The sequence below is a fragment of the Schistocerca americana genome, chromosome 3 (assembly GCF_021461395.2).
Source record: "Schistocerca americana isolate TAMUIC-IGC-003095 chromosome 3, iqSchAmer2.1, whole genome shotgun sequence".
In the NCBI taxonomy this organism is placed as follows: domain Eukaryota; kingdom Metazoa; phylum Arthropoda; class Insecta; order Orthoptera; family Acrididae; genus Schistocerca; species Schistocerca americana.
Window position 1 is genome coordinate 707,724,637 of NC_060121.1, and position 23,993 is coordinate 707,748,629.

A 23,993-nucleotide genomic window follows, 5' to 3' on the forward strand; every position below is an offset into this window, starting at 1 on the left:
GTGTATGATTGATAGTATGGACGTGGCGCTGAATTGAAGTGTTTGTTCAGCTGTGGGTGTTTTCATAATTGCCATGTGAGGAAAAGCAATACTCGTGATAGGCGAAAAGAGATACAGAGAGAAACACATTTGTTGCGAGTATTGTATGTCAGCAGCTCCAAGGGCGGGTATCAAGTAAGACGCAAAGTGAAACGAAAGAGGAAGTATGCATGAAAGAGGCCAAATATCGACAAGAGTTCGCACTGTTAGAGTGAGGTGAATGAGCTAGTGCTGTGCGAAAAATTTCGAAGAGAGAGGCGGTTTTAAAGAAAGCACAAGAGTCCTATGAATGCCCTCTTGTGTGTTTCTCTTTCAGTGGCTATTTGGCGTGTCTGCTTGCGCCGTAGAATGCTACTGTATGTGCCCCAGGCCGCCATCTAGCGGCCGGAGGTGCAAGTGGTGTTTACATACAGTCTCGCCTGAGGCAATGGTCTCTCATTTCGGAACGCAAGAAGCACTGGTAGCGCACAAAATAGCTGAGCGAGATCATGGCGGCCAAGTGAGAGTAGAAGTAGGTTCTTTGCAGAATGTCGGAGCTTGTAAATCGCGAAATGTGAAGAGTGTGTCGTATTCTCGTAGGGCGTGTTGACGGTCTCGTGGCATAAGTAGCGAGCGGTGATAGCTTGCAAGCAAGATCATACTTCACAGGATCATTTCTGTAGTATGTCTTCAACTCTCTCTAGTTCAAAGCTGGAGTAGACGTAACCACGATGATGAGTGGTAGCACTCTCCCTGAGCGTGAGGCTTGCGATCGAGATTCATCGCATCTTGGTTGTAATCGATGATCGTTCACCACATTCTGAGGGATGTGGGAAGGGAATAGCGCTTTCCGAGTGGTGGTTTTATTATATAGATCAGAAGCGTAAGTCATACCTTTGGTATCGGGACCCGCGTCGTTGCAGAAATGTCGCTGCAGGTTGTGGAAGGACATTGATTGCGACATGTCATGAAAGCCTTGTGGAAGTTTCTCGAGTGTCACGGGGACGAGGCATTTGATTTGGCCTGCTCCAAGTGCTAGGCTTGGATGACAACGACGTACTTTTGAGTTACAAGACTGAGTGAGCAACACAAGAAGAGTGCAATTGATGACCATAAAAAGCTGACACACAACACAGTGTTGATAATCACCACTAATGCATGATGTACGAAACATTTAGGAGGAGCACGTTTGGCTAGCAAACATGAATTGAGCGATTTGCAAGGCACTGTTATCTGCAAGAAGGAATGCATGAAATTGGCAAATGAATAAGACTGGTTCAAATACTATCGACAGAAATTTTACTTCTGTTGTCAACTAGTATTAATTAGATGTGTGGGAGTAGGGGGATATTTCCCTTGCACCATACATCTACATACACGTTGCGTCTGATGTGGCCTAGTTTTGCGTACAAAGAACTGTCTAGTTGTCAGTTTTTTCAGTGAACGAATGTGGTAGGGAGGAGAGAGATTAGTGTTAGATGCAGAGCAGTGCGGGCAGTTGTGTGTCGGACGTTGTATGTCGGACGGTGAGTCGCCGACAGGAATTAGGCGTGCTGCCATCTGTCGGCAGGTGAGGTAATGAAGCAGCTTGAATGGTGACAGAAATGATGAAAATAGTTAACTAAAGAGTAATAGCGACGACATTTGGCAGACACGTGTTTCAGCGTTGACAGTTAGTTTGGGGTGTGTGCTTGCATGACACTGGAAGTCTGTTGACGGTAGAGAAGTAGACAAGACGGAAAGAATTTTCCGCGTTCTCGCGGAGAAGTAATAGAGAAGCAGCCATAAGTATTGAAGTGAGGGCGTTGATCGGCACTCTGGTTTCCCTTCAAAACGAATAAATCTTTCGCCTTTTACTAAAGATTTCCGTGGAGGGGAACATTAAATGAGTCTATAAGGTATTTTTCGTAGTGCTCGGCTATTGCTGAGCCATAATCACAAGTGAAAACGTAATGTAAGTAGCAAGAGGTAGATTGTGTTGTGTGAATGAAGGGCGTGGAGTAGCGGATGACGTTGGATCAGGCAGATATTTGTTTTTTTAAAATTTGAAATTGTAATAGGCCGTGTCGTAGTATAATGAAACAAGTACATTTGCCCTGAAATGGCGTACAGTGTGTTAGACGATTGTGTAAAGACAGAGAGGGAGCTACAGGACTACCTGGAAACACTTGGTGAACCCTTTCCGTACCTCAGTTCTAGATGATTTGAGAGTGTTTACTTGCACTGCAGTTGCACAACAGCATATAAACTGATATTTTGAAGTGAATGATGAATGATAGGCTTTGTAAGAAATACTGGTATGTGATTAGTAGATTATGTTTTGAAACCCAAAATTATTTTTACCACAGAAGTTTGTGATTTGTAGGTATGATGTGAGTGAGCTTTGGGCCGAAGATGGTGGTTAGTTGGGCAGGATGAGTATTTAAATGGTTTTCAATAGAGTGGATATTAGTGACACTGGCTTGTTGCCATAATGTGTTTGTTCATAACAGTGTACTCAGTTGTGTAGAAGATTTAGGTGAGAAAGAGACAGTTGTTGAATATGACATAAATAGCTAGAAATGAAGTAAGTAGTAATTTCCTGCTAGGTGTAGTTTGGGTATGGTGTGTCTCAGTGAGAGATAAATCTTGAAATTGAAGGGTTGTTCCTAGCTACAGTCTTGGAAACTATGTATCTGCTGTTGACTCCAATGTTTTCAAGATTACTTGTGTACAAAATTGGGCAGACTTTGCAGTTTCTTCTTCAGTAAATCAGTGGAAGGTGGTGCAGATAATGGTAAAAATGTTCAGTGCCTCCTGTGAGTTGTTGATGCTGCTTGTCTTTTAAGTAAAATTGATAGGGGCTCTTGATTGACCCAGCCATACACAGAGCTGGTGCATACTTGGCTTGAGAAGACTTTGGTCAGTAAATGATGAAATACCAACACAGTGCTCACAACAAAGCTCCTTTCCCTGCATTCTAGTTTCCCTCGGGTATAGAGTGACATGATATTGGCAGAGGATGTGCAGATAATCACTTTGATCAGGCTGTTTGTTTTTTTAATGCGCTTTTACCAGAATCCATGCATAGTGATAACTGTGTTCTCTGGTGGAACACGATGAGAACATTGTGTGAAGTGCACAGAAGTAGCTATTTGAGTATGTATGAAAATGTGAGGTAACCACTGTTACTCCTAAATTTCTGTGGAATTAAGTTTTCTGTATGTGTGTGTGTGTGTGTGTGTGTGTGTGTGTGTGTGAGGTTCAAGTTGGTAGTTTATATGTTGCAAGCGAAAGAAGCTTTTTAGTAAACTGAGGCACTAGCATTAGTTTCCTGTTCACTGTGACAAGGAAGCTAGTATAAAAAGTAGTTTGTGGTTTTGCTTGCAAAGAAGTGCTCATGGGATGAAAGCACTGCTTGGGATTATTCTGAGATGATGGGGGGATTGCTAAACATGTAGCATTTTAGTAAGGAGCTTGTCGGAGTAGTTGTATAGTTGTAAAATTATTTGTTATTTTATGAGAAATTTCTGTATTCATAGCACATGGGCCATCATAGTTGAAGCATACAGATTGGCATGGTATGCGTAGGTCTGTAAAATGTCCTGACAGTGATGTTCATAGAGACTTGATGTATACTTTGATTCTTCATCTGTTTAACAGTAGACATAAGAAATGTATTAGTGGAGCAAGTAGCTGTGAAATTACTGGTGTATGATTGATAGTATGGACGTGGCGCTGAATTGAAGTGTTTGTTCAGCTGTGGGTGTTTTCATAATTGCCATGTGAGGAAAAGCAACACTCGTGATAGGCGAAAAGAGATACAGAGAGAAACACATTTGTTGCGAGTATTGTATGTCAGCAGCTCCAAGGGCGGGTATCAAGTAAGACGCAAAGTGAAACGAAAGAGGAAGTATGCATGAAAGAGGCCAAATATCGACAAGAGTTCGCACTGTTAGAGTGAGGTGAATGAGCTAGTGCTGTGCGAAAAATTTCGAAGAGAGAGGCGGTTTTAAAGAAAGCACAAGAGTCCTATGAATGCCCTCTTGTGTGTTTCTCTTTCAGTGGCCATTTGGCGTGTCTGCTTGCGCCGTAGAATGCTACTGTATGTGCCCCAGGCCGCCATCTAGCGGCCGGAGGTGCAAGCGGTGTTTACATACAGTCTCGCCTGAGGCAATGGTCTCTCATTTCGGAACGCAAGAAGCACTGGTAGCGCACAAAATAGCTGAGCGAGATCATGGCGGCCAAGTGAGAGTAGAAGTAGGTTCTTTGCAGAATGTCGGAGCTTGTAAATCGCGAAATGTGAAGAGTGTGTCGTATTCTCGTAGGGCGTGTTGACGGTCTCGTGGCATAAGTAGCGAGCGGTGATAGCTTGCAAGCAAGATCATACTTCACAGGATCATTTCTGTAGTATGTCTTCAACTCTCTCTAGTTCAAAGCTGGAGTAGACGTAACCACGATGATGAGTGGTAGCACTCTCCCTGAGCGTGAGGCTTGCGATCGAGATTCATCGCATCTTGGTTGTAATCGATGATCGTTCACCACATTCTGAGGGATGTGGGAAGGGAATAGCGCTTTCCGAGTGGTGGTTTTATTATATAGATCAGAAGCGTAAGTCATACCTTTGGTATCGGGACCCGCGTCGTTGCAGAAATGTCGCTGCAGCTTGTGGAAGGACTTTGATTGCGACATGTCATGAAAGCCTTGTGGAAGTTTCTCGAGTGTCACGGGGACGAGCCATTTGATTTGGCCTGCTCCAAGTGCTAGGCTTGGATGACAACGACGTACTTTTGAGTTACAAGACTGAGTGAGCAACACAAGAAGAGTGCAATTGATGACGATAAAATGCTGACACACAACACAGTGTTGATAATCACCACTAATGCATGATGTACGAAACATTTAGGAGGAGCACGTTTGGCTAGCAAACATGAATTGAGCGATTTGCAAGGCACTGTTATCTGCAAGAAGGAATGCATGAAATTGGCAAATGAATAAGACTGGTTCGAATACTATCGACAGAAATTTTATTTCTGTTGTCAACTAGTATTAATTAGATGTGTGGGAGTAGGGGGATATTTCCCTTGCACCATACATCTACATACACGTTGCGTCTGATGTGGCCTAGTTTTGCGTACAAAGAACTGTCTAGTTGTCAGTTTTTTTCAGTGAACGAATGTGGTAGGGAGGAGAGAGATTAGTGTTAGATGCAGAGCAGTGCGGGCAGTTGTGTGTCGGACGTTGTATGTCGGACGGTGAGTCGCCGACAGGAATTAGGCGTGCTGCCATCTGTCGGCAGGTGAGGTAATGAAGCAGCTTGAATGGTGACAGAAATGATGAAAATAGTTAACTAAAGAGTAATAGCGACGACATTTGGCAGACACGTGTTTCAGCGTTGACAGTTAGTTTGGGGTGTGTGCTTGCATGACACTGGAAGTCTGTTGACGGTAGAGAAGTAGACAAGACGGAAAGAATTTTCCGCGTTCTCGCGGAGAAGTAATAGAGAAGCAGCCATAAGTATTGAAGTGAGGGCGTTGATCGGCACTCTGGTTTCCCTTCAAAACGAATAAATCTTTCGCCTTTTACTAAAGATTTCCGTGGAGGGGAACATTAAATGAGTCTATAAGGTATTTTTCGTAGTGCTCGGCTATTGCTGAGCCATAATCACAAGTGAAAACGTAATGTAAGTAGCAAGAGGTAGATTGTGTTGTGTGAATGAAGGGCGTGGAGTAGCGGATGACGTTGGATCAGGCAGATATTTGTTTTTTTAAAATTTGAAATTGTAATAGGCCGTGTCGTAGTATAATGAAACAAGTACATTTGCCCTGAAATGGCGTACAGTGTGTTAGACGATTGTGTAAAGACAGAGAGGGAGCTACAGGACTACCTGGAAACACTTGGTGAACCCTTTCCGTACCTCAGTTCTAGATGATTTGAGAGTGTTTACTTGCACTGCAGTTGCACAACAGCATATAAACTGATATTTTGAAGTGAATGATGAATGATAGGCTTTGTAAGAAATACTGGTATGTGATTAGTAGATTATGTTTTGAAACCCAAAATTATTTTTACCACAGAAGTTTGTGATTTGTAGGTATGATGTGAGTGAGCTTTGGGCCGAAGATGGTGGTTAGTTGGGCAGGATGAGTATTTAAATGGTTTTCAATAGAGTGGATATTAGTGACACTGGCTTGTTGCCATAATGTGTTTGTTCATAACAGTGTACTCAGTTGTGTAGAAGATTTAGGTGAGAAAGAGACAGTTGTTGAATATGACATAAATAGCTAGAAATGAAGTAAGTAGTAATTTCCTGCTAGGTGTAGTTTGGGTATGGTGTGTCTCAGTGAGAGATAAATCTTGAAATTGAAGGGTTGTTCCTAGCTACAGTCTTGGAAACTATGTATCTGCTGTTGACTCCAATGTTTTCAAGATTACTTGTGTACAAAATTGGGCAGACTTTGCAGTTTCTTCTTCAGTAAATCAGTGGAAGGTGGTGCAGATAATGGTAAAAATGTTCAGTGCCTCCTGTGAGTTGTTGATGCTGCTTGTCTTTTAAGTAAAATTGATAGGGGCTCTTGATTGACCCAGCCATACACAGAGCTGGTGCATACTTGGCTTGAGAAGACTTTGGTCAGTAAATGATGAAATACCAACACAGTGCTCACAACAAAGCTCCTTTCCCTGCATTCTAGTTTCCCTCGGGTATAGAGTGACATGATATTGGCAGAGGATGTGCAGATAATCACTTTGATCAGGCTGTTTGTTTTTTTAATGCTCTTTTACCAGAATCCATGCATAGTGATAACTGTGTTCTCTGGTGGAACACGATGAGAACATTGTGTGAAGTGCACAGAAGTAGCTATTTGAGTATGTATGAAAATGTGAGGTAACCACTGTTACTCCTAAATTTCTGTGGAATTAAGTTTTCTGTATGTGTGTGTGTGTGTGTGTGTGTGTGTGTGTGTGTGTGTGTGTGTGTGAGGTTCAAGTTGGTAGTTTATATGTTGCAAGCGAAAGAAGCTTTTTAGTAAACTGAGGCACTAGCATTAGTTTCCTGTTCACTGTGACAAGGAAGCTAGTATAAAAAGTAGTTTGTGGTTTTGCTTGCAAAGAAGTGCTCATGGGATGAAAGCACTGCTTGGGATTATTCTGAGATGATGGGGGGATTGCTAAACATGTAGCATTTTAGTAAGGAGCTTGTCGGAGTAGTTGTATAGTTGTAAAATTATTTGTTATTTTATGAGAAATTTCTGTATTCATAGCACATGGGCCATCATAGTTGAAGCATACAGATTGGCATGGTATGCGTAGGTCTGTAAAATGTCCTGACAGTGATGTTCATAGAGACTTGTTGTATACTTTGATTCTTCATCTGTTTAACAGTAGACATGAGAAATGTATTAGTGGAGCAAGTAGCTGTGAAATTACTGGTGTATGATTGATAGTATGGACGTGGCGCTGAATTGAAGTGTTTGTTCAGCTGTGGGTGTTTTCATAATTGCCATGTGAGGAAAAGCAATACTCGTGATAGGCGAAAAGAGATACAGAGAGAAACACATTTGTTGCGAGTATTGTATGTCAGCAGCTCCAAGGGCGGGTATCAAGTAAGACGCAAAGTGAAACGAAAGAGGAAGTATGCATGAAAGAGGCCAAATATCGACAAGAGTTCGCACTGTTAGAGTGAGGTGAATGAGCTAGTGCTGTGCGAAAAATTTCGAAGAGAGAGGCGGTTTTAAAGAAAGCACAAGAGTCCTATGAATGCCCTCTTGTGTGTTTCTCTTTCAGTGGCTATTTGGCGTGTCTGCTTGCGCCGTAGAATGCTACTGTATGTGCCCCAGGCCGCCATCTAGCGGCCGGAGGTGCAAGCGGTGTTTACATACAGTCTCGCCTGAGGCAATGGTCTCTCATTTCGGAACGCAAGAAGCACTGGTAGCGCACAAAATAGCTGAGCGAGATCATGGCGGCCAAGTGAGAGTAGAAGTAGGTTCTTTGCAGAATGTCGGAGCTTGTAAATCGCGAAATGTGAAGAGTGTGTCGTATTCTCGTAGGGCGTGTTGACGGTCTCGTGGCATAAGTAGCGAGCGGTGATAGCTTGCAAGCAAGATCATACTTCACAGGATCATTTCTGTAGTATGTCTTCAACTCTCTCTAGTTCAAAGCTGGAGTAGACGTAACCACGATGATGAGTGGTAGCACTCTCCCTGAGCGTGAGGCTTGCGATCGAGATTCATCGCATCTTGGTTGTAATCGATGATCGTTCACCACATTCTGAGGGATGTGGGAAGGGAATAGCGCTTTCCGAGTGGTGGTTTTATTATATAGATCAGAAGCGTAAGTCATACCTTTGGTATCGGGACCCGCGTCGTTGCAGAAATGTCGCTGCAGGTTGTGGAAGGACTTTGATTGCGACATGTCATGAAAGCCTTGTGGAAGTTTCTCGAGTGTCACGGGGACGAGCCATTTGATTTGGCCTGCTCCAAGTGCTAGGCTTGGATGACAACGACGTACTTTTGAGTTACAAGACTGAGTGAGCAACACAAGAAGAGTGCAATTGATGACGATAAAAAGCTGACACACAACACAGTGTTGATAATCACCACTAATGCATGATGTACGAAACATTTAGGAGGAGCACGTTTGGCTAGCAAACATGAATTGAGCGATTTGCAAGGCACTGTTATCTGCAAGAAGGAATGCATGAAATTGGCAAATGAATAAGACTGGTTCAAATACTATCGACAGAAATTTTATTTCTGTTGTCAACTAGTATTAATTAGATGTGTGGGAGTAGGGGGATATTTCCCTTGCACCATACATCTACATACACGTTGCGTCTGATGTGGCCTAGTTTTGCGTACAAAGAACTGTCTAGTTGTCAGTTTTTTCAGTGAACGAATGTGGTAGGGAGGAGAGAGATTAGTGTTAGATGCAGAGCAGTGCGGGCAGTTGTGTGTCGGACGTTGTATGTCGGACGGTGAGTCGCCGACAGGAATTAGGCGTGCTGCCATCTGTCGGCAGGTGAGGTAATGAAGCAGCTTGAATGGTGACAGAAATGATGAAAATAGTTAACTAAAGAGTAATAGCGACGACATTTGGCAGACACGTGTTTCAGCGTTGACAGTTAGTTTGGGGTGTGTGCTTGCATGACACTGGAAGTCTGTTGACGGTAGAGAAGTAGACAAGACGGAAAGAATTTTCCGCGTTCTCGCGGAGAAGTAATAGAGAAGCAGCCATAAGTATTGAAGTGAGGGCGTTGATCGGCACTCTGGTTTCCCTTCAAAACGAATAAATCTTTCGCCTTTTACTAAAGATTTCCGTGGAGGGGAACATTAAATGGGTCTATAAGGTATTTTTCGTAGTGCTCGGCTATTGCTGAGCCATAATCACAAGTGAAAACGTAATGTAAGTAGCAAGAGGTAGATTGTGTTGTGTGAATGAAGGGCGTGGAGTAGCGGATGACGTTGGATCAGGCAGATATTTGTTTTTTTAAAATTTGAAATTGTAATAGGCCGTGTCGTAGTATAATGAAACAAGTACATTTGCCCTGAAATGGCGTACAGTGTGTTAGACGATTGTGTAAAGACAGAGAGGGAGCTACAGGACTACCTGGAAACACTTGGTGAACCCTTTCCGTACCTCAGTTCTAGATGATTTGAGAGTGTTTACTTGCACTGCAGTTGCACAACAGCATATAAACTGATATTTTGAAGTGAATGATGAATGATAGGCTTTGTAAGAAATACTGGTATGTGATTAGTAGATTATGTTTTGAAACCCAAAATTATTTTTACCACAGAAGTTTGTGATTTGTAGGTATGATGTGAGTGAGCTTTGGGCCGAAGATGGTGGTTAGTTGGGCAGGATGAGTATTTAAATGGTTTTCAATAGAGTGGATATTAGTGACACTGGCTTGTTGCCATAATGTGTTTGTTCATAACAGTGTACTCAGTTGTGTAGAAGATTTAGGTGAGAAAGAGACAGTTGTTGAATATGACATAAATAGCTAGAAATGAAGTAAGTAGTAATTTCCTGCTAGGTGTAGTTTGGGTATGGTGTGTCTCAGTGAGAGATAAATCTTGAAATTGAAGGGTTGTTCCTAGCTACAGTCTTGGAAGCTATGTATCTGCTGTTGACTCCAATGTTTTCAAGATTACTTGTGTACAAAATTGGGCAGACTTTGCAGTTTCTTCTTCAGTAAATCAGTGGAAGGTGGTGCAGATAATGGTAAAAATGTTCAGTGCCTCCTGTGAGTTGTTGATGCTGCTTGTCTTTTAAGTAAAATTGATAGGGGCTCTTGATTGACCCAGCCATACACAGAGCTGGTGCATACTTGGCTTGAGAAGACTTTGGTCAGTAAATGATGAAATACCAACACAGTGCTCACAACAAAGCTCCTTTCCCTGCATTCTAGTTTCCCTCGGGTATAGAGTGACATGATATTGGCAGAGGATGTGCAGATAATCACTTTGATCAGGCTGTTTGTTTTTTTAATGCTCTTTTACCAGAATCCATGCATAGTGATAACTGTGTTCTCTGGTGGAACACGATGAGAACATTGTGTGAAGTGCACAGAAGTAGCTATTTGAGTATGTATGAAAATGTGAGGTAACCACTGTTACTCCTAAATTTCTGTGGAATTAAGTTTTCTGTATGTGTGTGTGTGTGTGTGTGTGTGTGTGAGGTTCAAGTTGGTAGTTTATATGTTGCAAGCGAAAGAAGCTTTTTAGTAAACTGAGGCACTAGCATTAGTTTCCTGTTCACTGTGACAAGGAAGCTAGTATAAAAAGTAGTTTGTGGTTTTGCTTGCAAAGAAGTGCTCATGGGATGAAAGCACTGCTTGGGATTATTCTGAGATGATGGGGGGATTGCTAAACATGTAGCATTTTAGTAAGGAGCTTGTCGGAGTAGTTGTATAGTTGTAAAATTATTTGTTATTTTATGAGAAATTTCTGTATTCATAGCACATGGGCCATCATAGTTGAAGCATACAGATTGGCATGGTATGCGTAGGTCTGTAAAATGTCCTGACAGTGATGTTCATAGAGACTTGTTGTATACTTTGATTCTTCATCTGTTTAACAGTAGACATGAGAAATGTATTAGTGGAGCAAGTAGCTGTGAAATTACTGGTGTATGATTGATAGTATGGACGTGGCGCTGAATTGAAGTGTTTGTTCAGCTGTGGGTGTTTTCATAATTGCCATGTGAGGAAAAGCAATACTCGTGATAGGCGAAAAGAGATACAGAGAGAAACACATTTGTTGCGAGTATTGTATGTCAGCAGCTCCAAGGGCGGGTATCAAGTAAGACGCAAAGTGAAACGAAAGAGGAAGTATGCATGAAAGAGGCCAAATATCGACAAGAGTTCGCACTGTTAGAGTGAGGTGAATGAGCTAGTGCTGTGCGAAAAATTTCGAAGAGAGAGGCGGTTTTAAAGAAAGCACAAGAGTCCTATGAATGCCCTCTTGTGTGTTTCTCTTTCAGTGGCTATTTGGCGTGTCTGCTTGCGCCGTAGAATGCTACTGTATGTGCCCCAGGCCGCCATCTAGCGGCCGGAGGTGCAAGCGGTGTTTACATACAGTCTCGCCTGAGGCAATGGTCTCTCATTTCGGAACGCAAGAAGCACTGGTAGCGCACAAAATAGCTGAGCGAGATCATGGCGGCCAAGTAAGAGTAGAAGTAGGTTCTTTGCAGAATGTCGGAGCTTGTAAATCGCGAAATGTGAAGAGTGTGTCGTATTCTCGTAGGGCGTGTTGACGGTCTCGTGGCATAAGTAGCGAGCGGTGATAGCTTGCAAGCAAGATCATACTTCACAGGATCATTTCTGTAGTATGTCTTCAACTCTCTCTAGTTCAAAGCTGGAGTAGACGTAACCACGATGATGAGTGGTAGCACTCTCCCTGAGCGTGAGGCTTGCGATCGAGATTCATCGCATCTTGGTTGTAATCGATGATCGTTCACCACATTCTGAGGGATGTGGGAAGGGAATAGCGCTTTCCGAGTGGTGGTTTTATTATATAGATCAGAAGCGTAAGTCATACCTTTGGTATCGGGACCCGCGTCGTTGCAGAAATGTCGCTGCAGGTTGTGGAAGGACTTTGATTGCGACATGTCATGAAAGCCTTGTGGAAGTTTCTCGAGTGTCACGGGGACGAGCCATTTGATTTGGCCTGCTCCAAGTGCTAGGCTTGGATGACAACGACGTACTTTTGAGTTACAAGACTGAGTGAGCAACACAAGAAGAGTGCAATTGATGACGATAAAAAGCTGACACACAACACAGTGTTGATAATCACCACTAATGCATGATGTACGAAACATTTAGGAGGAGCACGTTTGGCTAGCAAACATGAATTGAGCGATTTGCAAGGCACTGTTATCTGCAAGAAGGAATGCATGAAATTGGCAAATGAATAAGACTGGTTCGAATACTATCGACAGAAATTTTATTTCTGTTGTCAACTAGTATTAATTAGATGTGTGGGAGTAGGGGGATATTTCCCTTGCACCATACATCTACATACACGTTGCGTCTGATGTGGCCTAGTTTTGCGTACAAAGAACTGTCTAGTTGTCAGTTTTTTTCAGTGAACGAATGTGGTAGGGAGGAGAGAGATTAGTGTTAGATGCAGAGCAGTGCGGGCAGTTGTGTGTCGGACGTTGTATGTCGGACGGTGAGTCGCCGACAGGAATTAGGCGTGCTGCCATCTGTCGGCAGGTGAGGTAATGAAGCAGCTTGAATGGTGACAGAAATGATGAAAATAGTTAACTAAAGAGTAATAGCGACGACATTTGGCAGACACGTGTTTCAGCGTTGACAGTTAGTTTGGGGTGTGTGCTTGCATGACACTGGAAGTCTGTTGACGGTAGAGAAGTAGACAAGACGGAAAGAATTTTCCGCGTTCTCGCGGAGAAGTAATAGAGAAGCAGCCATAAGTATTGAAGTGAGGGCGTTGATCGGCACTCTGGTTTCCCTTCAAAACGAATAAATCTTTCGCCTTTTACTAAAGATTTCCGTGGAGGGAAACATTAAATGAGTCTATAAGGTATTTTTCGTAGTGCTCGGCTATTGCTGAGCCATAATCACAAGTGAAAACGTAATGTAAGTAGCAAGAGGTAGATTGTGTTGTGTGAATGAAGGGCGTGGAGTAGCGGATGACGTTGGATCAGGCAGATATTTGTTTTTTTAAAATTTGAAATTGTAATAGGCCGTGTCGTAGTATAATGAAACAAGTACATTTGCCCTGAAATGGCGTACAGTGTGTTAGACGATTGTGTAAAGACAGAGAGGGAGCTACAGGACTACCTGGAAACACTTGGTGAACCCTTTCCGTACCTCAGTTCTAGATGATTTGAGAGTGTTTACTTGCACTGCAGTTGCACAACAGCATATAAACTGATATTTTGAAGTGAATGATGAATGATAGGCTTTGTAAGAAATACTGGTATGTGATTAGTAGATTATGTTTTGAAACCCAAAATTATTTTTACCACAGAAGTTTGTGATTTGTAGGTATGATGTGAGTGAGCTTTGGGCCGAAAATGGTGGTTAGTTGGGCAGGATGAGTATTTAAATGGTTTTCAATAGAGTGGATATTAGTGACACTGGCTTGTTGCCATAATGTGTTTGTTCATAACAGTGTACTCAGTTGTGTAGAAGATTTAGGTGAGAAAGAGACAGTTGTTGAATATGACATAAATAGCTAGAAATGAAGTAAGTAGTAATTTCCTGCTAGGTGTAGTTTGGGTATGGTGTGTCTCAGTGAGAGATAAATCTTGAAATTGAAGGGTTGTTCCTAGCTACAGTCTTGGAAACTATGTATCTGCTGTTGACTCCAATGTTTTCAAGATTACTTGTGTACAAAATTGGGCAGACTTTGCAGTTTCTTCTTCAGTAAATCAGTGGAAGGTGGTGCAGATAATGGTAAAAATGTTCAGTGCCTCCTGTGAGTTGTTGATGCTGCTTGTCTTTTAAGTAAAATTGATAGGGGCTCTTGATTGACCCAGCCATACACAGAGCTGGTGCATACTTGGCTTGAGAAGACTTTGGTCAGTAAATGATGAAATACCAACACAATGCTCACAACAAAGCTCCTTTCCCTGCATTCTAGTTTCCCTCGGGTATAGAGTGACATGATATTGGCAGAGGATGTGCAGATAATCACTTTGATCAGGCTGTTTGTCTTTTTAATGCTCTTTTACCAGAATCCATGCATAGTGATAACTGTGTTCTCTGGTGGAACACGATGAGAACATTGTGTGAAGTGCACAGAAGTAGCTATTTGAGTATGTATGAAAATGTGAGGTAACCACTGTTACTCCTAAATTTCTGTGGAATTAAGTTTTCTGTATGTGTGTGTGTGTGTGTGTGTGTGTGTGTGTGTGTGAGGTTCAAGTTGGTAGTTTATGTGTTGCAAGCGAAAGAAGCTTTTTAGTAAACTGAGGCACTAGCATTAGTTTCCTGTTCACTGTGACAAGGAAGCTAGTATAAAAAGTAGTTTGTGGTTTTGCTTGCAAAGAAGTGCTCATGGGATGAAAGCACTGCTTGGGATTATTCTGAGATGATGGGGGGATTGCTAAACATGTAGCATTTTAGTAAGGAGCTTGTCGGAGTAGTTGTATAGTTGTAAAATTATTTGTTATTTTATGAGAAATTTCTGTATTCATAGCACATGGGCCATCATAGTTGAAGCATACAGATTGGCATGGTATGCGTAGGTCTGTAAAATGTCCTGACAGTGATGTTCATAGAGACTTGATGTATACTTTGATTCTTCATCTGTTTAACAGTAGACATAAGAAATGTATTAGTGGAGCAAGTAGCTGTGAAATTACTGGTGTATGATTGATAGTATGGACGTGGCGCTGAATTGAAGTGTTTGTTCAGCTGTGGGTGTTTTCATAATTGCCATGTGAGGAAAAGCAATACTCGTGATAGGCGAAAAGAGATACAGAGAGAAACACATTTGTTGCGAGTATTGTATGTCAGCAGCTCCAAGGGCGGGTATCAAGTAAGACGCAAAGTGAAACGAAAGAGGAAGTATGCATGAAAGAGGCCAAATATCGACAAGAGTTCGCACTGTTAGAGTGAGGTGAATGAGCTAGTGCTGTGCGAAAAATTTCGAAGAGAGAGGCGGTTTTAAAGAAAGCACAAGAGTCCTATGAATGCCCTCTTGTGTGTTTCTCTTTCAGTGGCTATTTGGCGTGTCTGCTTGCGCCGTAGAATGCTACTGTATGTGCCCCAGGCCGCCATCTAGCGGCCGGAGGTGCAAGCGGTGTTTACATACAGTCTCGCCTGAGGCAATGGTCTCTCATTTCGGAACGCAAGAAGCACTGGTAGCGCACAAAATAGCTGAGCGAGATCATGGCGGCCAAGTAAGAGTAGAAGTAGGGTTGGGTTGGGTTGGTTTGGGGAAGGAGACCAGACAGCGTGGTCATCGGTCTCATCGGATTAGGGAAGGATGGGGAAGGAAGTCGACCGTGCCCTTTCAGAGGAACCATCCCGGCATTTGCCTGGAGTGATTTAGGGAAATCACGGAAAACCTAAATCAGGATGGCCGGACGCGGGATTGAACCGTCGTCCTCCCGAATGCGAGTCCAGTGTCTAACCACTGCGCCACCCCGCTCGGTGGTAGAAGTAGGTTCTTTGCAGAATGTCGGAGCTTGTAAATCGCGAAATGTGAAGAGTTTGTCGTATTCTCGTAGGGCGTGTTGACGGTCTCGTGGCATAAGTAGCGAGCGGTGATAGCTTGCAAGCAAGATCATACTTCACAGGATCATTTCTGTAGTATGTCTTCAACTCTCTCTAGTTCAAAGCTGGAGTAGACGTAACCACGATGATGAGAGGTAGCACTCTCCCTGAGCGTGAGGCTTGCGATCGAGATTCATCGCATCTTGGTTGTAATCGATGATCGTTCACCACATTCTGAGGGATGTGGGAAGGGAATAGCGCTTTCCGAGTGGTGGTTTTATTATATAGATCAGAAGCGTAAGTCATACCTTTGGTATCGGGACCCGCGTCGTTGCAGAAATGTCGCTGCAGGTTGTGGAAGGACTTTGATTGCGACATGTCATGAAAGCCTTGTGGAAGTTTCTCGAGTGTCACGGGGACGAGCCATTTGATTTGGCCTGCTCCAAGTGCTAGGCTTGGATGACAACGACGTACTTTTGAGTTACAAGACTGAGTGAGCAACACAAGAAGAGTGCAATTGATGACGATAAAAAGCTGACACACAACACAGTGTTGATAATCACCACTAATGCATGATGTACGAAACATTTAGGAGGAGCACGTTTGGCTAGCAAACATGAATTGAGCGATTTGCAAGGCACTGTTATCTGCAAGAAGGAATGCATGAAATTGGCAAATGAATAAGACTGGTTCGAATACTATCGACAGAAATTTTATTTCTGTTGTCAACTAGTATTAATTAGATGTGTGGGAGTAGGGGGATATTTCCCTTGCACCATACATCTACATACACGTTGCGTCTGATGTGGCCTAGTTTTGCGTACAAAGAACTGTCTAGTTGTCAGTTTTTTTCAGTGAACGAATGTGGTAGGGAGGAGAGAGATTAGTGTTAGATGCAGAGCAGTGCGGGCAGTTGTGTGTCGGACGTTGTATGTCGGACGGTGAGTCGCCGACAGGAATTAGGCGTGCTGCCATCTGTCGGCAGGTGAGGTAATGAAGCAGCTTGAATGGTGACAGAAATGATGAAAATAGTTAACTAAAGAGTAATAGCGACGGCATTTGGCAGACACGTGTTTCAGCGTTGACAGTTAGTTTGGGGTGTGTGCTTGCATGACACTGGAAGTCTGTTGACGGTAGAGAAGTAGACAAGACGGAAAGAATTTTCCGCGTTCTCGCGGAGAAGTAATAGAGAAGCAGCCATAAGTATTGAAGTGAGGGCGTTGATCGGCACTCTGGTTTCCCTTCAAAACGAATAAATCTTTCGCCTTTTACTAAAGATTTCCGTGGAGGGGAACATTAAATGAGTCTATAAGGTATTTTTCGTAGTGCTCGGCTATTGCTGAGCCATAATCACAAGTGAAAACGTAATGTAAGTAGCAAGAGGTAGATTGTGTTGTGTGAATGAAGGGCTTGGAGTAGCGGATGACGTTGGATCAGGCAGATATTTGTTTTTTTAAAATTTGAAATTGTAATAGGCCGTGTCGTAGTATAATGAAACAAGTACATTTGCCCTGAAATGGCGTACAGTGTGTTAGACGATTGTGTAAAGACTGAGAGGGAGCTACAGGACTACCTGGAAACACTTGGTGAACCCTTTCCGTACCTCAGTTCTAGATGATTTGAGAGTGTTTACTTGCACTGCAGTTGCACAACAGCATATAAACTGATATTTTGAAGTGAATGATGAATGATAGGCTTTGTAAGAAATACTGGTATGTGATTAGTAGATTATGTTTTGAAACCCAAAATTATTTTTACCACAGAAGTTTGTGATTTGTAGGTATGATGTGAGTGAGCTTTGGGCCGAAGATGGTGGTTAGTTGGGCAGGATGAGTATTTAAATGGTTTTCAATAGAGTGGATATTAGTGACACTGGCTTGTTGCCATAATGTGTTTGTTCATAACAGTGTACTCAGTTGTGTAGAAGATTTAGGTGAGAAAGAGACAGTTGTTGAATATGACATAAATAGCTAGAAATGAAGTAAGTAGTAATTTCCTGCTAGGTGTAGTTTGGGTATGGTGTGTCTCAGTGAGAGATAAATCTTGAAATTGAAGGGTTGTTCCTAGCTACAGTCTTGGAAACTATGTATCTGCTGTTGACTCCAATGTTTTCAAGATTACTTGTGTACAAAATTGGGCAGACTTTGCAGTTTCTTCTTCAGTAAATCAGTGGAAGGTGGTGCAGATAATGGTAAAAATGTTCAGTGCCTCCTGTGAGTTGTTGATGCTGCTTGTCTTTTAAGTAAAATTGATAGGGGCTCTTGATTGACCCAGCCATACACAGAGCTGGTGCATACTTGGCTTGAGAAGACTTTGGTCAGTAAATGATGAAATACCAACACAGTGCTCACAACAAAGCTCCTTTCCCTGCATTCTAGTTTCCCTCGGGTATAGAGTGACATGATATTGGCAGAGGATGTGCAGATAATCACTTTGATCAGGCTGTTTGTTTTTTTAATGCTCTTTTACCAGAATCCATGCATAGTGATAACTGTGTTCTCTGGTGGAACGCGATGAGAACATTGTGTGAAGTGCACAGAAGTAGCTATTTGAGTATGTATGAAAATGTGAGGTAACCACTGTTACTCCTAAATTTCTGTGGAATTAAGTTTTCTGTATGTGTGTGTGTGTGTGTGTGTGTGTGTGTGTGTGTGTGTGAGGTTCAAGTTGGTAGTTTATATGTTGCAAGCGGAAAAAGCTTTTTAGTAAACTGAGGCACTAGCATTAGTTTCCTGTTCACTGTGACAAGGAAGCTAGTATAAAAAGTAGTTTGTGGTTTTGCTTGCAAAGAAGTGCTCATGGGATGAAAGCACTGCTTGGGATTATTCTGAGATGATGGGGGGATTGCTAAACATGTAGCATTTTAGTAAGGAGCTTGTCGGAGTAGTTGTATAGTTGTAAAATTATTTATTATTTTATGAGAAATTTCTGTATTCATAGCACATGGGCCATCATAGTTGAAGCATACAGATTGGCATGGTATGCGTAGGTCTGTAAAATGTCCTGACAGTGATGTTCATAGAGACTTGATGTATACTTTGATTCTTCATCTGTTTAACAGTAGACATAAGAAATGTATTAGTGGAGCAAGTAGCTGTGAAATTAGTGGTGTATGATTGATAGTATGGACGTGGCGCTGAATTGAAGTGTTTGTTCAGCTGTGGGTGTTTTCATAATTGCCATGTGAGGAAAAGCAATACTCGTGATAGGCGAAAAGAGATACAGAGAGAAACACATTTGTTGCGAATATTGTATGTCAGCAGCTCCAAGGGCGGGTATCAAGTAAGACGCAAAGTGAAACGAAAGAGGAAGTATGCATGAAAGAGGCCAAATATCGACAAGAGTTCGCACTGTTAGAGTGAGGTGAATGAGCTAGTGCTGTGCGAAAAATTTCGAAGAGAGAGGCGGTTTTAAAGAAAGCACAAGAGTCCTATGAATGCCCTCTTGTGTGTTTCTCTTTCAGTGGCTATTTGGCGTGTCTGCTTGCGCCGTAGAATGCTACTGTATGTGCCCCAGGCCGCCATCTAGCGGCCGGAGGTGCAAGCGGTGTTTACATACAGTCTCGCCTGAGGCAATGGTCTCTCATTTCGGAACGCAAGAAGCACTGGTAGCGCACAAAATAGCTGAGCGAGATCATGGCGGCCAAGTAAGAGTAGAAGTAGGTTCTTTGCAGAATGTCGGAGCTTGTAAATCGCGAAATGTGAAGAGTGTGTCGTATTCTCGTAGGGCGTGTTGACGGTCTCGTGGCATAAGTAGCGAGCGGTGATAGCTTGCAAGCAAGATCATACTTCACAGGATCATTTCTGTAGTATGTCTTCAACTCTCTCTAGTTCAAAGCTGGAGTAGACGTAACCACGATGATGAGTGGTAGCACTCTCCCTGAGCGTGAGGCTTGCGATCGAGATTCATCGCATCTTGGTTGTAATCGATGATCGTTCACCACATTCTGAGGGATGTGGGAAGGGAATAGCGCTTTCCGAGTGGTGGTTTTATTATATAGATCAGAAGCGTAAGTCATACCTTTGGTATCGGGACCCGCGTCGTTGCAGAAATGTCGCTGCAGGTTGTGGAAGGACTTTGATTGCGACATGTCATGAAAGCCTTGTGGAAGTTTCTCGAGTGTCACGGGGACGAGCCATTTGATTTGGCCTGCTCCAAGTGCTAGGCTTGGATGACAACGACGTACTTTTGAGTTACAAGACTGAGTGAGCAACACAAGAAGAGTGCAATTGATGACGATAAAAAGCTGACACACAACACAGTGTTGATAATCACCACTAATGCATGATGTACGAAACATTTAGGAGGAGCACGTTTGGCTAGCAAACATGAATTGAGCGATTTGCAAGGCACTGTTATCTGCAAGAAGGAATGCATGAAATTGGCAAATGAATAAGACTGGTTCGAATACTATCGACAGAAATTTTATTTCTGTTGTCAACTAGTATTAATTAGATGTGTGGGAGTAGGGGGATATTTCCCTTGCACCATACATCTACATACACGTTGCGTCTGATGTGGCCTAGTTTTGCGTACAAAGAACTGTCTAGTTGTCAGCTTTTTTCAGTGAACGAATGTGGTAGGGAGGAGAGAGATTAGTGTTAGATGCAGAGCAGTGCGGGCAGTTGTGTGTCGGACGTTGTATGTCGGACGGTGAGTCGCCGACAGGAATTAGGCGTGCTGCCATCTGTCGGCAGGTGAGGTAATGAAGCAGCTTGAATGGTGACAGAAATGATGAAAATAGTTAACTAAAGAGTAATAGCGACGGCATTTGGCAGACACGTGTTTCAGCGTTGACAGTTAGTTTGGGGTGTGTGCTTGCATGACACTGGAAGTCTGTTGACGGTAGAGAAGTAGACAAGACGGAAAGAATTTTCCGCGTTCTCGCGGAGAAGTAATAGAGAAGCAGCCATAAGTATTGAAGTGAGGGCGTTGATCGGCACTCTGGTTTCCCTTCAAAACGAATGAATCTTTCGCCTTTTACTAAAGATTTCCGTGGAGGGGAACATTAAATGAGTCTATAAGGTATTTTTCGTAGTGCTCGGCTATTGCTGAGCCATAATCACAAGTGAAAACGTAATGTAAGTAGCAAGAGGTAGATTGTGTTGTGTGAATGAAGGGCGTGGAGTAGCGGATGACGTTGGATCAGGCAGATATTTGTTTTTTTAAAATTTGAAATTGTAATAGGCCGTGTCGTAGTATAATGAAACAAGTACATTTGCCCTGAAATGGCGTACAGTGTGTTAGACGATTGTGTAAAGACAGAGGGGGAGCTACAGGACTACCTGGAAACACTTGGTGAACCCTTTCCGTACCTGAGTTCTAGATGATTTGAGAGTGTTTACTTGCACTGCAGTTGCACAACAGCATATAAACTGATATTTTGAAGTGAATGATGAATGATAGGCTTTGTAAGAAATACTGGTATGTGATTAGTAGATTATGTTTTGAAACCCAAAATTATTTTTACCACAGAAGTTTGTGATTTGTAGGTATGATGTGAGTGAGCTTTGGGCCGAAGATGGTGGTTAGTTGGGCAGGATGAGTATTTAAATGGTTTTCAATAGAGTGGATATTAGTGACACTGGCTTGTTGCCATAATGTGTTTGTTCATAACAGTGTACTCAGTTGTGTAGAAGATTTAGGTGAGAAAGAGACAGTTGTTGAATATGACATAAATAGCTAGAAATGAAGTAAGTAGTAATTTCCTGCTAGGTGTAGTTTGGGTATGGTGTGTCTCAGTGAGAGATAAATCTTGAAATTGAAGGGTTGTTCCTAGCTACAGTCTTGGAAACTATGTATCTGCTGTTGACTCCAATGTTTTCAAGATTACTTGTGTACAAAATTGGGCAGACTTTGCAGTTTCTTCTTCAGTAAATCAGTGGAAGGTGGTGCAGATAATGGTAAAAATGTTCAGTGCCTCCTGTGAGTTGTTGATGCTGCTTGTCTTTTAAGTAAAATTGATAGGGGCTCTTGATTGACCCAGCCATACACAGAGCTGGTGCATACTTGGCTTGAGAAGACTTTGGTCAGTAAATGATGAAATACCAACACAGTGCTCACAACAAAGCTCCTTTACCTGCATTCTAGTTTCCCTCGGGTATAGAGTGACATGATATTGGCAGAGGATGTGCAGATAATCACTTTGATCAGGCTGTTTGTTTTTTTAATGCTCTTTTACCAGAATCCATGCATAGTGATAACTGTGTTCTCTGGTGGAACACGATGAGAACATTGTGTGAAGTGCACAGAAGTAGCTATTTGAGTATGTATGAAAATGTGAGGTAACCACTGTTACTCCTAAATTTCTGTGGAATTAAGTTTTCTGTATGTGTGTGTGTGTGTGTGTGTGTGTGTGTGTGTGTGTGTGTGTGTGTGTGTGTGTGTGTGTGAGGTTCAAGTTGGTAGTTTATATGTTGCAAGCGGAAAAAGCTTTTTAGTAAACTGAGGCACTAGCATTAGTTTCCTGTTCACTGTGACAAGGAAGCTAGTATAAAAAGTAGTTTGTGGTTTTGCTTGCAAAGAAGTGCTCATGGGATGAAAGCACTGCTTGGGATTATTCTGAGATGATGGGGGGATTGCTAAACATGTAGCATTTTAGTAAGGAGCTTGTCGGAGTAGTTGTATAGTTGTAAAATTATTTGTTATTTTATGAGAAATTTCTGTATTCATAGCACATGGGCCATCATAGTTGAAGCATACAGATTGGCATGGTATGCGTAGGTCTGTAAAATGTCCTGACAGTGATGTTCATAGAGACTTGTTGTATACTTTGATTCTTCATCTGTTTAACAGTAGACAAAAGAAATGTATTAGTGGAGCAAGTAGCTGTGAAATTACTGGTGTATGATTGATAGTATGGACGTGGCGCTGAATTGAAGTGTTTGTTCAGCTGTGGGTGTTTTCATAATTGCCATGTGAGGAAAAGCAATACTCGTGATAGGCGAAAAGAGATACAGAGAGAAACACATTTGTTGCGAGTATTGTATGTCAGCAGCTCCAAGGGCGGGTATCAAGTAAGACGCAAAGTGAAACGAAAGAGGAAGTATGCATGAAAGAGGCCAAATATCGACAAGAGTTCGCACTGTTAGAGTGAGGTGAATGAGCTAGTGCTGTGCGAAAAATTTCGAAGAGAGAGGCGGTTTTAAAGAAAGCACAAGAGTCCTATGAATGCCCTCTTGTGTGTTTCTCTTTCAGTGGCTATTTGGCGTGTCTGCTTGCGCCGTAGAATGCTACTGTATGTGCCCCAGGCCGCCATCTAGCGGCCGGAGGTGCAAGCGGTGTTTACATACAGTCTCGCCTGAGGCAATGGTCTCTCATTTCGGAACGCAAGAAGCACTGGTAGCGCACAAAATAGCTGAGCGAGATCATGGCGGCCAAGTAAGAGTAGAAGTAGGTTCTTTGCAGAATGTCGGAGCTTGTAAATCGCGAAATGTGAAGAGTGTGTCGTATTCTCGTAGGGCGTGTTGACGGTCTCGTGGCATAAGTAGCGAGCGGTGATAGCTTGCAAGCAAGATCATACTTCACAGGATCATTTCTGTAGTATGTCTTCAACTCTCTCTAGTTCAAAGCTGGAGTAGACGTAACCACGATGATGAGTGGTAGCACTCTCCCTGAGCGTGAGGCTTGCGATCGAGATTCATCGCATCTTGGTTGTAATCGATGATCGTTCACCACATTCTGAGGGATGTGGGAAGGGAATAGCGCTTTCCGAGTGGTGGTTTTATTATATAGATCAGAAGCGTAAGTCTCCCCCTGCGGGTCCGGGGATTAGAATAGGCCCGCGGTATTCCTGCCTGTCGTAAGAGGCGACTAAAAGGAGTCCATCCCCCTCACGGGGGTAGTTCGCGCCTGCGTCCGGAGACGGACGGTTCCACGACCTATCATCGTGGTCCTTTTGGTTTTTTCACTTCTCGTTTCTTCCTTCCTTTTGTTGGTTCCTTTCTTTGCTCTTCTCCACCTCACTGTCTTCCTTACTCTTTCCCTTGCCTTCTCCTTGCCTTCTCATTGCCTTTTTCTCCTTGCCTTCTCATTGCCTTTTTCTCCTTGCCTTCTCATTGCCTTCTTCTCCTTGCCTTCTTATTGCCTTCTTCCCCTTGCTTTCTCATTGCCTTCTTCTCCTTGCCTTCTCTGGTCTCCGCCTCGGCGTTTGAGACAGTCTGTCCTCTTTCTCCCTCTCTCTCTTCTTTTTCCTCTTCTTCCTTCCTCCCTGTGCGTGCCTGAAGGCCGACCCACGCGTTCGCACGCGTAGCCGGTGACGGGGTAACGCGTAAGTCCCCGCCCTGGGTAGACATGTAAGGCACGC

The 23,993-nt window shown here is 42.9% G+C and overlaps 13 non-coding genes across 13 annotated transcripts; all 13 read left to right on the plus strand.

Moving 5' to 3' along the window:
* The first annotated feature begins 670 nt into the window (after positions 1-670).
* LOC124608468 lies at positions 671-877 on the plus strand. The gene has a single exon (XR_006979104.1). It is a non-coding gene; the product is annotated as a small nucleolar RNA U3 (small nucleolar RNA).
* A 953-nt stretch (positions 878-1,830) lies between these two features.
* Positions 1,831-1,949, plus strand: LOC124608651. Its single transcript, XR_006979262.1, has one exon. It is a non-coding gene; the product is annotated as a U5 spliceosomal RNA (small nuclear RNA).
* Positions 1,950-4,377: 2,428 nt separating this feature from the next.
* Positions 4,378-4,584, plus strand: LOC124608469. Its single transcript, XR_006979105.1, has one exon. It is a non-coding gene; the product is annotated as a small nucleolar RNA U3 (small nucleolar RNA).
* Positions 4,585-5,538: 954 nt separating this feature from the next.
* LOC124608652 lies at positions 5,539-5,657 on the plus strand. The gene has a single exon (XR_006979263.1). It is a non-coding gene; the product is annotated as a U5 spliceosomal RNA (small nuclear RNA).
* A 2,440-nt stretch (positions 5,658-8,097) lies between these two features.
* Positions 8,098-8,304, plus strand: LOC124608470. Its single transcript, XR_006979106.1, has one exon. It is a non-coding gene; the product is annotated as a small nucleolar RNA U3 (small nucleolar RNA).
* A 953-nt stretch (positions 8,305-9,257) lies between these two features.
* On the plus strand, positions 9,258-9,376 carry LOC124608680. The gene has a single exon (XR_006979286.1). It is a non-coding gene; the product is annotated as a U5 spliceosomal RNA (small nuclear RNA).
* A 2,420-nt stretch (positions 9,377-11,796) lies between these two features.
* Positions 11,797-12,003, plus strand: LOC124608472. Its single transcript, XR_006979107.1, has one exon. It is a non-coding gene; the product is annotated as a small nucleolar RNA U3 (small nucleolar RNA).
* A 954-nt stretch (positions 12,004-12,957) lies between these two features.
* LOC124608562 lies at positions 12,958-13,076 on the plus strand. The gene has a single exon (XR_006979184.1). It is a non-coding gene; the product is annotated as a U5 spliceosomal RNA (small nuclear RNA).
* Positions 13,077-15,754: 2,678 nt separating this feature from the next.
* LOC124608418 lies at positions 15,755-15,961 on the plus strand. Its single transcript, XR_006979061.1, has one exon. It is a non-coding gene; the product is annotated as a small nucleolar RNA U3 (small nucleolar RNA).
* Positions 15,962-16,915: 954 nt separating this feature from the next.
* Positions 16,916-17,034, plus strand: LOC124608653. Its single transcript, XR_006979264.1, has one exon. It is a non-coding gene; the product is annotated as a U5 spliceosomal RNA (small nuclear RNA).
* Positions 17,035-19,466: 2,432 nt separating this feature from the next.
* Positions 19,467-19,673, plus strand: LOC124608473. The gene has a single exon (XR_006979108.1). It is a non-coding gene; the product is annotated as a small nucleolar RNA U3 (small nucleolar RNA).
* A 954-nt stretch (positions 19,674-20,627) lies between these two features.
* On the plus strand, positions 20,628-20,746 carry LOC124608690. Its single transcript, XR_006979295.1, has one exon. It is a non-coding gene; the product is annotated as a U5 spliceosomal RNA (small nuclear RNA).
* Positions 20,747-23,200: 2,454 nt separating this feature from the next.
* On the plus strand, positions 23,201-23,407 carry LOC124608474. The gene has a single exon (XR_006979109.1). It is a non-coding gene; the product is annotated as a small nucleolar RNA U3 (small nucleolar RNA).
* The last annotated feature ends 586 nt before the right edge of the window (positions 23,408-23,993 follow it).